This window comes from Protomyctophum bolini, assembly GCF_963924005.1.
Source record: "Protomyctophum bolini genome assembly, chromosome: 8".
In the NCBI taxonomy this organism is placed as follows: Eukaryota; Metazoa; Chordata; class Actinopteri; order Myctophiformes; family Myctophidae; genus Protomyctophum; species Protomyctophum bolini.
In genome coordinates, this window is record NC_137869.1 from 16,073,765 (window position 1) to 16,087,426 (window position 13,662).

Sequence of the window (13,662 nt, forward strand, 5' to 3'; positions counted from 1 at the left end):
TCTGGGCATAATAAAAAAACATTCTGTGAAAATAGGCAAACTTTATCTGAGAATAGCCTATCTACAAGCTCATAAAAATGTCACAATGCAAAGAGTTGTGAGCTTGTAGATCCGCTATTTTGATTTGGTGTAGAGGGGAAAAACGAGGTATATAGGATTTAGGTGATTAAAGTGAGCAATACGAGGCCTGGTCAAGAGCAACAGATAGGCGGGGACTGGCAGAGTCATACTTATGTAAATTTGAGAATCCCATCGGCAAATTAAGGAAAAACAGCGCCCTTTTTCCTCGAAATTCTCTCAAGTCTCTCAAGACAGACTGTTGACGTGAGTCAACAGTCTGTCTTCAGAGACTTCTTATGTAGACTGGTTGGCATCAGTTGCATCCTGTCTTGGAACTGGAAGGCCATAGCAAGCACGGTCAGGACCTGGACCGACGAATCAGTGACATCTCCATTGGGGCCAGATCAGTCAAACCAAGACTAGTCAGATCTGGCTAAGAATATCACCTGATTTCAACCAACATACATTTTACCCACTAAGACGGACGTCCCTGGATGAATCAGAGAGAGTCCATTAGAGGCCACATCAACTTAAGTCATATCATAACTAGTCAGATCTGGCCCAGAATAATCTATATTATTTTAACTGGTGAAGACGTCCTGGAAATGACGTAAAGATCATCTGGCCTAGTCCTGAACGTCACCGGAGTCACTGGAGGACGTCATCGTTACGTTATCATGACGTAATTTGGCTTGCTGGGCTTTGATAAGTCATCTCCCTTTTCATTCACTTTCCAGAGCATGAATAGAGGGTATGGCTACAGTTTGGCAGAACAACAGATTATTAAAGTCCATTTGTTTAATTGCATTAACTTAAATATCATACATACTTAATACTTAATACACAAGTATTAAGTATTTAGAATAATGTTTTAAATGTCATCTTTATTGGCAAGTATGTCTGAAAGACAGAAAGAGGGGGGGGGGGTGTGACAGTAATAACGGTCCTGAGCTGAATTAAAACCCACAATGTCTCCACTAAATGGCTTATGCTTTGCACTAAAATGTGAAAAAACAATCTTAGACTCTGATAGAAATGTACACACAAAGCCTGTGTCAATTAGGAGTCAGTGATTCATTCAGGCGATTGTTACTGTTGTTTGTCACGATTGTCGTGGTTCAATGCGGTGTGGATTTACACCTCTATAAATCAAAATCATACTGAGGATGTTGTGGAAAAATACACCAGCGTGTGGTTGTGTGTGGCAAAGCTGGGTCTTTCACAATAACGTGCCTACAATAACACCTCCCACAGACACAGTGACGCTGGACAACACTGGACCAGCCGGAATGCTGAGAAAACAGAGCCTCTCCCTTCCACTAGAGGTCCCCCTTGCCATTCTATAGGCAGGGTCAGTCTTCCATTTTTCGGAGGGGTTGGGTGGAGGTGAAACCTTAGAGTATATATACTCTAAGGGTGAAACACTCAAGATGCTGATATTTTTTCCACCATCTGAGGACCATCCATTTCAATTGCAAACACCTTCTGCCACTATATGAGAAACCAAATTGATCCCGGAGAAGACAAGTGCATCAAACGCAGCCAGTGTTATCGTTGCTTTGGCGGCTCAGCCACTTAAATGTGGCCCTACGACTTAAGTGACTTTAAGGCCTGTGTGTCGATTGCCATTTAAAACGTTACCACTTGTCATGTGTCTCATTGTCACTGAATGAGAATGGACAGGCAGGGAGCACTTCATTAATCCAGAGACAATGGGAGTGCTTGGTGCATTAACCCGAGACTGCCGTCCGGGTGGGCCGGGCCTGGGCAGGGGGTCAGTGGGATGAGAAAGGGGCCTGCTGTATGGCCAAAGGGAAAGGGGGGGCGGTGGGGAGTCTGTCCCCTCCTCCCTTGAAGTTGGGACTGGAAATGCAAATTTGGCGACTGTTGGCGAGTGGAGGAGGTCAGGAGTTGAGGCTGTGTGCTCAGCAGGGGGTAGATTGAATGGGGGGCGAGGGGGACACTGAATGGGGGTGGGGTGGGGGTTGAGGTGGAGGGGAAGTCTCATGGGATCCCAGGACTGTACAAACATCCTGTCTCATTACACAGACTCCTTCATCACGCGTGTATAATGTATGGATGAGGAACGGTGGGGAAAACCCCCCGGTCACTTCACACACCCGCACTCCACTCTCCTGGCCCGGTACTATGTTGTTGGTTGAGAGTCACACTGTTATTTACAGGTGATCAGATTGGATTCCAGACATTATCGACCTATCCTTGGTTGCTGTGGTAACGACCCAACGACATGGGGTGAATAATGCTCTGTCGTAGGACGGTGTCACTCGTTACTTTCAGCTATTTTTTCACTGAGTGACACTGTCATTGTGACAAAGTATAAATCCAGTTTCAGTGTCCGAGTGTTCAGACTAAGACATCATTAGAAATCACATTTGAAAACACCTGGAATGTGTTTTATATCTAATTAGCCAAAATCTGTTTCCCTGCCTTGTTTTTCCGTTGTTCAGACTTGATCCAATCTGGTTCCAATATAATGAATAGGTTAAAAAAAAACGTTTAGGGTGCCCAGTCTGAACATAGCCTATGTTATGTCATGAACACCTCTCTGAACTGTTCCCCGAACACCCCACTTTATGTCCACACTGATTCCCATACATCACCACACGTTCTGCTCTCCCAACTCTCCAACATTCAGAAGTGTGGCAGAGCAATTTTCTACGGTTACCACCTCGTAAATACCAGACTTAAGTGGGTGTTAAAATGAGCACTCACCACAATAACCCATACAGTAAAATTAGTGGTTTCTGACTTCTTTTTTAACTGAAAAACGTATCTCACAGCACTGCAGACTTTGGGAAGAAGGAAACCACTAACCTTGACAAAGATAAACAATAAAAGGGTACATATGGTTTTCCAAAGTGGATAGAAGCACATTTGCCAGGCTCACAAGATTCATGAAATGTTTGGCTACTTCATGTGAATGTCTAAATCTGGGCTATTGTTTCAGACAACTCACTTGACCCTGTCCCTTGAACGTGGGAGGGAGGGAAGGAATCTCTCTGTCACTAAATCATAACCAACAGCACTCTGGGATCCAGAGTGTACAAAAAATATACAGGAGGAAGCCCTTCTCAGATGTTTCAGCTGAAAGCCGAGGCCTTCGGATTTCTTCCCAAACTCATAAAATGTCTAGACTGTCAAATGAAAATGGAACATAAAAATTCCCTGCGTCCACGCAATGATCCGATTCACGGCTGCCAAGCCCCGGCCTTACATTCACAGTGTTTATTTTACTTGGCTGGAAGCGCCTCAGACATCAGTCTTTTAGCAGAGTGGCCGTTCCAGAGCAGGTCATTCTGTTTTAGAAGATCTCTTGGAGGGAAAAACAGAGAAGGAGATGGAAAAAAGAAATAGGGCTATGCCTGAAACAGGAACAAAGGTCAGCGAAAAAGAGGAGCCAGTCAAATAAAAACCCAATGGGTTAGTTTGCCGTTTAAGACACTCTAAGCTAGAGTTTCACAGTAAAAAATAAAACTGGTGCATTTTATTAAAGAAAACACACAAAAACGGTGGCATCAGTTTTGTGTCTGAGGCTGACAGATAACAGCATCCCCAGCATGAACCCTAAGCCTTGCTAGCTTGACATCTGTATACCCTACCTAATCAGCCAGATATCACATTTGTGCTCCTATCCCTGTGAATACCCCATATCCCAGCTCCATTCGTGTTGCTGATCCAGCTGTCTTGGGGAGCATCTGTCAGGGGGGACCCAGCAAGGAACAATGCAACGCGCCATGTTGGCTGTGTACTGTCATCCCTCATTGACAGCACATTGTCACACAAACACACAGTCCTCTGAGCTAAGAACTAAATGGCTGCTGCCTATAATATTGCCTCTTACTAACAGCTCTTCTTTTAACGTACCATTTGGTGGGAAAATTAACTTGCTCCCAGGACGGTTATTTCCGATTCTGTGAGAAGACACTAGGCTGTTTTGGGTAATAATTTGATTGATGTGATTCTGATGAAGCTGACAAAAATCTTGCCAGCATTCGAAATAGGTTCTCCTATCTATGGTTTTGTGATTTCCCTCAGTCGCCCGGCACTTGGCACTTTGGCTACACGCTTACAGATCAAGCATGCTGTAAATGTTTATAGAACCGACTAAAGCACCAGACCTGTGTGTTTGTGTGCGTGTCATCTAAAGAGAGCGTCTGATGGGTGCAAAGGATGATTTATTTATTCTGCCCTGAACCTAAAGCACGTAATTAAAACCACAGAACAGATTATTCCTGAACAAATAAAATTAAAAACAAAAAGGGGGCTATGTGCCTCCATACAATTGGCTTTGCTGTGGGTCATAATTACACGACTCAGTGAGGGCCACTTTATTGGCTAATGGTGGCCTAATTGATTCATCCTAATGTTTTCGAGCCTTGGGTCTGTTGGCCTCTCCCTGTCCAATACTGCTGGTGAACTTACTTAGCCACCCGCAGATAAACATTGAAGGTTCTCCCAGGGATAAACAATTATCTGCACGCGTGTGTGTGTGTGTGCTTGTCTGATTTCAGTCCACCCCCACGTCCCCGCTCCCCCGCCTCTCCGGCGAGAGGCGCGTTCGCTGTAAGTCTCTAATGGATGCCATTTCCCTCTTGGAGGCGTTTCAAAGATGGCTTGTTGTCAGACAATGCCTTATTCCTCTTTCCTGTCACTGACACACAATTCCCACAAGGTGGCTGATAAGCTACACGTTATTCCGGCGTTATTATGAATAAAAAACATGGGTTTATTATTACATTGGTGGAGGTGGTTGATTCATTTACTGATAGTGCGTAACATTCTCTTTTTGGAAAGATGGTAGCGTGTTGTATAAGTAAATACTTAGGGTGGAGTGTTTAGCTGTAATTGATTCCATCTTGGAAGAGTGTATTTCCATGTGTAAATACTAGGCAAATGTATCTGTGATAATAAATGCATAATCTTTGCAAACATGGACTCGGCCAGAATGGGGAAGTAATTATTTGCACATTGCTGTGTGTACAAAATGTCACCCACTGTGTATAGATGTGAAAAGTAAACTGCAGTCAAACCTAAAGGGAAACATGACATTTATTCAACCTCGCAGCATCTGGCTTTTTACAAATCGATATATTTCATAAAAACATAAAAAAAATGTGTCTGAAATTATCGGTGCAACTATACATTTATTGTTATAGTACTGTACTTGTACTGTGCTCTGTACTGTATTGTGGTGTACCGTGTGGGTGTCCCCAGGGGATCCGTGTGGGGGTCCCCGGAACATCCAGAGCCCCAGGAACGGCCCAGGGCTCATACTGTAGTGTACGCTCTGTCACTTTACTCTGTGCTGTACTCTACTGGCCACTTTAGGAGTTCTCAGTGCTCCGTGCTCAGACACACATAAAGACACAGAGACAGACAGACATACATACATACACACATTGCACATACAAAAACATGCCAATTGGCTTATGGACGGGTGGATGTTTAACTGTATGGTTGTTTATCTGGGAATATTATTTTATTTCATTTCCAAGACGTAGCTCAGGTAAAAGCTTTTCTCTTTGAGGATAAGCTAGGAACATCATGCTAGGAGATGATTTACGTACCTAAAGCTGCTTTCCCTACCCGCAACCCGCCCTCCGCCCCCCCCCTCCCCATTTGTTGTTTTGAACAAGATCGTGCGCAACATGCTGTGCTCCGTGTGTTTCCATTAGCCAATCAACCGGCTCAGTTCATGGCTTTATGTGAAGATGACAGTGTACATTAAAATATTAATTGAACTGCTGGAAACTGAGTCGTACTGTAGATCATTTCAGCTTAGCCCCGAATTTGGGGTAAGCCTTAATTGAACAAGAAGAAGGGACAAAAGTGTCCCCTCTACTTCTCTCCGCAGGGGAATGAGCCATGGCAATAAGAAGTGGGTTGACAGCCAGGTGGTTAACATCGTCTTCCGAGGTGGAGTAAAGCTAGGCTACCTAGTTTAGAGTCATGTTTATCACTGTGTGAAGATACACCAAGTTAAAAGAAAATATACAAATATGTGAATAAATAACAAAATAACAAATCCATGCAGCTCTAAAAATATAGGCCTACTTTTCAGTCAGTGACAATATATGGGATTGTATCAAAGGCCCCTAAGAGGATTAAGCTTTCTTCCAGGACACTGCTTGCATCTTCAGAATGATTCAGTTTGTTCTTTTTGGTTTTGTTTGTTTAAATAGCATAACAATATGAGGCTCAGATAGAGCGCACCATGCTCTGCGGTCCAGATATCTTATCCTATCAGATTAACAGAGGCAAATGGCAGGCTGTCAAAAACCATTACCATATGTAATCCCCCTTCTAGATTTGGAAGGCATGTCGACAGGGACCGTTGGCATGGCAGCCCGACGAGCCCGTCATGGCGATCCGATGATTGGGGGAAAGCCTGATGTTTAATTAATGATGTTGGGCCTTTCTGTCACATTTAGCAAGACGCACGGTCAAACACAGCTTTGCCTCTGACGTCCGGGGATGATTGGTCGCTCCGGTTCATACTGGCAGGCACCTTTGGAGGCCTTCCATTCTGGATGGCGATGCTGTAATGTGATCCGCAATGTTACGTCAAGGGAGTAGAACTGAAGCTCAGGGAGCAGCGAGAGCTGGCCCAAAACGACACTCAATGCCAGTCAGGTGACGGCTGGTCCAGATACGCAGGGCGCTGGTGGAAGTTCAACAACCACCTTGCTCTGACATCTCTGAGTGTGTTTTGATTAGGAAAGTGAAGAGCATGAGACCTGACATGATTATGTGTGCTTTCACTTGATGTCACCGTTCTCACCCACAGCCATTTTGTGCCTACTGGAACAAGCATTCAGTTTAATTCATTTGGGGATGCAAATGACAGCATCCCAGTATGTTAATACATCATGCAGTGTGACTGGGCTGGATTTAATTTAATTGGTTTGATGGAAGTGGACTATTAATTGTAGTGAAGGGGAGATGGCAAATGGCAAAATGAGGAATTATATTTAAACTATGAACCCTAAAAACATGCAGTTTTTTACCAACTGCCAAATAAAAAGTCACTTTATAGCCTACCACTGGCACCGAACCACTCCAAAGCCTGCCTACCACCACTCTTGCTGTGTGTGTGCGACTGTGCGTCCGTGCGCACATTTCATTTCATTTCATTTTAAGCTATGCAATTATTTTGTCTTGTTTGGTTTGAATGTACCTTTAGGTAATAAATATAGTTTATTGTTGGTTGACGAATTTGCTACTAATCTAAAGTTTGATAAATATTCTGTGTCTCGAGAGATCGCTGGAAAAACTCTGTGAGCTTAGGTGAAACAATGCGCTTTACACCTGCAGAGTGCATTCTTGAGATGTGTCATGTCCTCCTCATAATAGAATGATAGGATTCAGGTTAACCACTGGCAGAATTGCCCTTATATTATATAATATTACATGCACAGGTCTTTAGGAACACAAAATAAACCCACTCCCCAAAACTACATATCATTCAGCATATGGAAATATATAGATATATTAGATATGAAAAACTATTCAAGCAGTGTAAACAAAACGTTTTCCATCCTTACAAAAAGAGTATTGCGTCTGGTGAAAGCCAATTTCTTATTTATTTTGGTATAATTAACCCTCTCTGGTCAGGCTGTGGTCGGCTTGTCGTCTTGAATTTACAGTGACAGCACTGGCCCTATTTGTTTGCATTGGTGCTTCAGTGGGCACACTTCATTGTGGCTTTAGCAGTTAATAAATCACAGTAGCGGCCCCCTCTCTTGACGCCAGCCTGTGCTACGGTGGTCCTGTCACAAGGCAGGCACCAGAGCCGAAGCGACAGCTACATGCTAATTCAACATCGGCATAATTCATTATACAGTCGCAAGTGTACTGGAATGGAAAGGGAACCAACATACACCAACCAGGAGGAGAAAGACAAGCATCAAACTGTTAAACCCCACTGAACCCGCTTCATCTTCCCTGTTTGCCTTTGTAAAGTCTCATGTCTTTAACATTTAAGGTATACCGGTACTTCACAAAAATACAATAATAAAAATGTAATTGCTTCTACTTGTAAAGCATAAATATGTAAATACGGAGTCTTGAATTCATTAACCATTTCGGGAGGTGGCTAAATTGCATACACAGTAGGTTAATAAAGATGATTAACCAGCATTTGAGCTACTTAACAGTGCTGTTAAATGGATATCTGCCTTTTTTTTATGAAATACGATAATCTATATAGCGAGTTCTTGTAAGTCATGCGAAAGCCAATGTAAAGTGACATATCAAAAGGTATAGGATGGGGGCTATTGAACTCAAGGGGAAATTAACAAAAAGATAAAGAGTCAATTAAAACGATAAGACGTTGCTGCGCGCTTCAGAAGGTGACAGGGGGAATGGATCTGACAGGCCTTGTATTAAACCTCCTTGGTGGCTCCTAGTCTTCAATGTGCCGCCGCCCTCACCTCCCCCCCCGACACACACACACACACACACACACACACCCACCCACACACACACACACACACACACACACACACCACCACCACTTTACTGTATGTGACCAGCAGAGTCCTAAAGCGCAAGGAGAAGCCCACACTTTGTTAAGCGGGCCTGATCACACACCCTCCCGTCCTCAGCAGCCGCGTCTAGTAATTATAATTAGGCCCAGCCAGGCCCGAGGGCGGCCAATAACGACGCAGCCCCTGGTACGCTGGACACGCTCGCTACTCGGGACGTGAAGTGAAAGTGATTCGCACGAAAAATGCTCTCCATTATTCAAGAGGAACAGTATACCAGGCCCCCGGGCCCCACTATAGTTATGCCTATTGCCTACTCCTTCTTTTGTGGGGGAAAAAAAGTTTGAAGATATAAGATTGGTATGCTTGATTTAATCAGATTGGAGTCCATGGAGAAGATAACGCAGCGGGGGGCCTGAGGCTTCCCTCTATGTCTCGCTTAGTTAATGTCCATACAACTATAGAATGTGGCAGCACTTTCTCTAGGAATATCTCCAAATATTCCTGATATTACATGGCTTAATCCAGCAGTTCTCAAAAACGTTATGTCAAGGACCCCCAAATTGATATGTATTTAGCCAAGGACCACCATTTGAAAAGATTATGTGCCAGGGACCCCAAAGGAGAACATTGGCCAACTTTTCTCGAAAAAAGCAATCTATAAGCTCACAACACGTCACATCACCATAACTCTATGCACAGTTGCACACCAATGCGCTGTGAGCTGGTAGCTCAGCTATTTTCGAATAGCTGAAAAATAAAACAGGGCTTAAGTATTTACTGTTCCTCATTTTACTGGGGGGGGACCTCTGAAACGTGCACACCGTAAAGTCCTCAGTGTTCATTTAACTTGGAGTAAAAATCGGTAAGGGACCACTTTAAGGATTTTACTGTGTACTGTTTTCATACATGAAGCAATGGCTGCTATGCAGCCTGTCAGTGTCAACACTTTACATCATGTTATTTCTATGACGCTATATCAATTCATGAGACAATCTAATATTTCTTGCTTGAAAATCATACCACTTGTATTTAACAACATGACAGAGAAGGGACACACATTCCTGAGTATCAATGCCCCATAATAACCAGTAATATGACCATATTGCAGTATATGGCCATATTATGTGTTTTGAAGTAACACATAATACTGGATAAGACCAGTCTCACATTTTCAGAAAGCAAGTAAATGATTGGTAGAGATGCACCTATATAGGTGACAGGATATTTGTTCACCTTTGCTGTCTGATTAGTTTTCTTGTTTTGTTTTTGTGGACGAGTTTCACAGCTGTGGCCACTCTCCGTCCCCAAGCAATTCCCTTCAAAATTCCTGAATGCTGTCACTTCACCATAGCAGCTTGCTTACTGATTGAACTTCAGCTGAGCTCAATATTGTGAATACTTAAACCTCAGCCAAGAAACAAGAGCTATCGCTCACCCAAATCAAAATCACCACGGTTAATGAGATATCACATGTGGTTATCCCACAGACAGAAACCAATTGGGTGTCAGGGACGACGATGATGGATTAAAAACTCGAGTAGGCCTACTACTGTGTAAATGCACCGCTGGAGGGTCCAGTCCAAATGTCCTGTGTGGTCCCATGCAGGAGGTATAGATATAGTGTCCAGCAGCGTGCACCAGACTGAGGCCATCCAGAGCCCGGGGCACGGGGGCACTGTGTTGACTGGGCCTGCCATGTCATTAACGCTTGCCTCGATACGCTCTACCTTATTAAAGCCATTCCTTCAGGAGAGCAGACGAGCATGTCACTCTGTAAAACCAGGCCAGGGAGGGGAAGGTGACCACACTGCCACCCTCAGCCTTCACACGGGGCACGAGGGGATATGAAGCACAGCCACGCAGCGCTGTTGTCAGCCTCATCGCGGACCCCCTGATGTCGCTTTGATTCCCCTGTCAGTCTGTGTTAATGGAACTCACAGTGTGGTTATGCTTCTTCACACTCTATCTATCTTCAGCAGGTTGGTCCCACGGCAGCAACGTCTTCATGGACATGGCTGGCTAGCAGCTTCAGTATATGGACATAATTGCCATTTTGAAATACCAACAATGTTGTTGTGTTTTCCCCGGGGGGGAGGGAAAGAAGCTATCAGCGATTAACTCTATTTAAGAATGCGGAGATTCAAATCGGCACTACTGCAGTGTCAGCATTAGTGCTTTGCCGTGTCCTGGCTTCCCACTGTTTGAACTTGAATTAAATGATGCAGAGAGTTATCAGAGGTTAACTCACTTTGACTTGTGTGCTCATGAGTAAAAAAAGCTACAGTATCAAATCAGAAGGACTTTCCTCCAGCCCCGATTGGCAAGCCTGGCAGCCTCCGGTTCCATCCCATTCCATCTATCTGACTACGCTCACTCGCGTGGCATTTTTCACAGCGAACAGCCCTCCTACTGCCAACCAGTTTATGTAAAAGTGATTAACAGTAATTAATCCTTAATCACCATGATTAGCCAAGTCGCAGTAAATTAAGCCACATCTGGAGCAGCTGAGGGCTCGTGACTGGCAGCAGGCGTGCACAGTGTTGATGCCAATGTTTACCGAGGCCTTCCTAAAACACTTACTATATAAACCAATGGCTCAGTGTTTATTCCTGTGGTGTTGGTTTTGTATGGAGTTTGTGGTGTGTGTGTGTGTGTGTGTGTGTGTGTGTGTGTGTGTGTGTGTGTGTGTGTGTGTGTGTGTGTGCGAGCGTGTGTGCGTGCGTGTAGAATTCTCAACTCACCTCAAGCGCAAGTGTCTATAGCTACAGTATGCTTCGAAGCAAGCCAAAGATGCATTGCTTGTGGTAGGATGTGTAATGGGCTACAATGTGTGTCATATCTCTGGGAATAAAGGAATGATAACTACCGCACTTCATCATGTTTTCTAAGTTTAAGGAAATCCACACTCACCTAAAAAAAAAAGAAGAAGCTTTCCAAGAAACGGGGGAAACTGACCTTCAACATCTATAACAAATAGACACAGAAGCATATTCCCCCATCTTCAAGGACACACACACAGACACGCGTACTCACAAACACACATGCACGCACACACCTCGCCCTCTGTGCCCATGCTGCATCGTTGATTGGCTGAGTTGCCTGAAGATGTCTCAGTGCATGCCAGCACCAGAGCCCTGTGTCTCTCCATAGCTCTTTTTGTGCAGGGAGATAAATGATGCAGCAGGCATGGTTGTGTGCTGGGGAACTGGTTTCATCACAGTGGGGGTGCCGAGTGTCTTAGCCCAATGTTTCTCTTCTGCCCCCCTGGAGAGTACCCTCCCTGCGCCCCCAGTCTCTCCCTGTTACCCAGCTCCAGATTAATTACACACTTTAATGAGCTGAATTATTAATGGGGCTCTTACTTGGCAGTTTAAGGAAATGCAGCAGAGAAAAGTCAGCGCCGAGCGTTGGGGTCTCAGGCTCTCATTAAAACATCACACAACGCCTCTGGGACCGGTGTTATTTAGCCAGAGAAATAATAGGATTTGGTATTTTACATATCAGGAACAGAAAAGCTGTTTGAGGATGAATCCACCGCAGCAGATAGGGGGAAGGAGCCCTGCGGAGGCTCTTTCATGACATTATGTCATTATGATTGCAGGCCCGGGGAAAATGAAAGGCCATCTAATGCAACCACTAGAAAAGGTTCATTTTCTGATTGTTCAGCACAGATGGGAGCGTTATTATCTGAAATGAGGTGGACTAAAGCAGGAATGAAATGAGTAAAAAGAATGGCAATTTGTGCACGATTACATCTCTTTTTTTCCCCCTCGAAAAGCAGACGTGGAAGCGTTACCAAGGCACAGATCCTCATCAATGTAAATTAAAATTGAGAATCATTAAAAATGTAACTGACTCCCCTTGAAATAAATATATAGAATTGTCATAACATTACAAATAACAAACAATAAAGGCAATAAAGGCAGGAACTGGTTCCTGACAAGTCCCTTGTAGTCTGATTATGTAACTCAAATTGAAACAGAGACTTAATTGAATCTATTTGTGGATGTTATGTCTATGGGTCATACACATGTATGATGTTTGTCGACTCTACCGGAAAAGGTCCAACAGTGTTAACACACTTGCGGCATGAACATTCAAACTGTAATTGTATACAATTTCACGACGTTTCGTGTGTCATAAACAAGCCGTTCCGAAAAGTTACTCATATAAGTGCGATAATTGTGTTTATATCAGGCAAGCTGTGCTACGATGGCTGCGTCGCAAACACTCAGGCTACATGTCTAGGGAGCAAGAGATGAGGCTTTCGCACTCGCCAGTGGAATCCACAGTGCGATCCCAGGAGACCTCTCTATTTGTGTACAAGGCGCTGCCAATGCTGACTTTGTTCCTGCTGTTCAGGGGGAGGGAAACAATGGCAGGCATTGCACAGTCAGATTACATTACAGCCCAAAGCCCTGTGCAGGATTCTGAATGGATCCCCCCACACACACACACACACACACACACACACCCCCCTCCGATATTCAGGAAGGCACTTGAGGGAAACGGCTGATATTATCCAAGAGAGATAAGACAGGGGAATTCTAACTGACGATTTGGTTGTCGCATATCTGGTCGCTGGTCTTGATTAATCATCACCATGAATAGTAATCAGATGACCTAGAACGGCCTGAGTGGCCAGGCAAGGTCAGCGCTGGAGACTTTGTCTTTGTATGTCCCTGCTGCCCCAGACAGCAGGCCCTGGGGACACCGCTACTGACTCCCCCAACTTCCCCCATCCCCGGACACGGGGATGAAACCAACACAAGTAACCACTCAGGATTATTAAAAAAAAAAAGGCAGAGTGGCTCATTACGTGGGTCCTATCTAGGTCACGGAGCAGATGCAAATGTAGGTCAGAATGAACCCCTGTTGTCAATCAAGAAAGAGAAAAGAAAGGGGTGGAGTAATGGAGGAGCGGCAAGGGGAGAGTGTCCCCCTGGTGAGAGATCACGCCTGCTGCACTTCACGGCTCGTTCCCCAAGGACGAGCGAGCAAAACAATATGAAAGTGATACGTGGCTGGGAGGAGAGTGGTGCTAAGCTTGTATTAGGAAATGAAACAAGACTGACTTGAGGTGTGCATCTAG

General features: G+C 44.4%; 1 protein-coding gene across 1 annotated transcript in view; it reads right to left on the minus strand.

Annotated features, from left to right (window-relative positions):
* Window positions 1-13,662, minus strand: part of pbx1b (pre-B-cell leukemia homeobox 1b) — a gene marked incomplete at its 5' end in the record, with an annotated part of 58,654 nt that overhangs the window by 13,692 nt on the left and 31,300 nt on the right.